Source organism: Hyposmocoma kahamanoa, unplaced genomic scaffold (genome assembly GCF_003589595.1).
Source record: "Hyposmocoma kahamanoa isolate Upper Pololo Valley unplaced genomic scaffold, ASM358959v1 99879, whole genome shotgun sequence".
NCBI classification, from domain to species: Eukaryota; Metazoa; Arthropoda; class Insecta; order Lepidoptera; family Cosmopterigidae; genus Hyposmocoma; species Hyposmocoma kahamanoa.
In genome coordinates this window covers 8,899,899-8,901,907 of record NW_020656077.1, presented here as the reverse complement: position 1 = coordinate 8,901,907, position 2,009 = coordinate 8,899,899, and positions in this window count along the sequence as shown.

The following is a 2,009-nucleotide window of genomic DNA, read 5'->3' as shown; positions in this document are numbered from 1 at the left end:
AGTTGACTTAGAGTCGACGGCTTAGCGGTGGCAACCGTTAGTTGTGCAACACGCAACGGGAAGTGAGCGTGCCTACAGCTCCGGTAACTATCTGGAAAATAGGGAGGGTGCTGTAAGTGCACCTGACGCGGCTCACCTAAGGAACTAAGCCTTCTGAGAACCGGATGAAGTCCGTGCAAACAGACTGATCTGAGATCAGGACCTGACTTCATTTTGCTGTTCCCGTATAAGCAAGAGGTTGATAGGGAGGGTCACTATAAACAAAACTTATGCAGAAAAGATATGGGAGCTGCCCTGACCACAAAACAAAGTTTTTGCAGGGAAATAAAGATTTTTTCATGTTTTTGTGTTAGAACCAATTAGAAAATGACATTGATAACTCAGAAACAAATATCATGTCGTGTTACATGTTGTTATTGATACAAAGATCGAACGTAGAAAAAAAAACCGTCGATCTAAGATCCTCTAGTTCGTTCCGTGGCTTAGTTATCACAGCGTCTGCCACGGTTTGCTGGAAGACTTCGGTACGAATTCAGCCCGTTCGAAATATTTTATTCTAACTGTTCGATCTTTGTATTAATTAATAATTACAACACTAGTTGAGTAATTTCACAAAAATAATTGAATATTACGGTGGTCAAACGTATTGACATTCAATAACTTAAAAAATACTAAAATTTTAATATCGAATTGCATATGTGGATTTATTAATACGGACCTCTTCACTTGTCGCGATGGATTCATAAATTTGTTTGTTTACCAAATGTCATAATTAAGCTACAGCAGATAAACGGATAAGTGCGTTTGCGCACAACATTCGCATTCGTATTCGTTCCGAATACGAAAACTCCAGCCCACTTCGAACGTCGCTAAGTACGAGCCGAATGCGAGAATACACGAATATTGTTTGTACACCTAGAGATAAAATGATCCCTGTGATTTTTATATAGTCTGTCTTTTTTGAAGATGGAGTAAAATGACAGTTCACAGCGCAAAAGTGTTGCCCGCTTGCAAGCACCTAGTGATTGCAGTCGATAAATATTCTATCGACTAAACGTTGGTCACGCTTATGCAATAAATAGCCGATCATGTTTCATTTGAATCATCAACAGCCCGTTATTCGTCCAACTGCTTGGCACAGGTTCATTTGAATTGTCATTTTTTGTAAGCTCATACATGCATTTAGAACAAAGAGAAGACATATTTTAGTGTTTCTCATTTTAATTCATTAAAGATAATGAAATCCACCTGTTCTTATTAACATGTACTTATATTAATATAAATTGATTTCGATTCTAGAAGGAATACTGTCCAAATAATAGAGAAGGCAAGAACGCAACTAATAATCATTAGAACGTCGTAACATTAAGAATTAAGACATTTGGCAAAATTTTACCTTCTTTCACAATCCATCGATAGAACTGTCGACATCAACCACATGACTATATAACGAAAATAAATAAAAATGTTATTTTATTTTTATTTAAAAATTTTACTCCGCCTTCAAAAAAAATAAACTATAGATACGATACCACAGCTGCGGGGATATTCGATATGAAGTTCAAAATGCATGGTTACAAAAATTCGCTTTCATACCGTCTCACGTCAATGTAAATTAAGCCTAAGTGCGTTTGCGCACTCATTGGATTCGTATTAGGGTGTCTACTCTCGATCTCCGTCCGAAATAATTACTGTCAAATAAGTAATATTCGACAAAATTAAAAGACAAGTATCCAGTATGAAGCTTCATTCGCATCACGCGTCTTTTCATTTGGTCAAGTATTGCTTATTTGGCAGTAATTGTTTCGGACGGAGATCGAGAGTAGACCCCCAGTTCCGAATCCGAGAAATGACGGTCCGAAATGTCACAGGGATAATTTTATCTCTAGGTGTACATGGGAATTTCGTATTTTTTCGGGTCGGACTTAGTGCACAAGCGAAGTGAGTCGGAGTTTTCTTGATTTGTTTCGGGTTCGGAACGTAAAGAATCGGGTGCAGTACGCGGATGG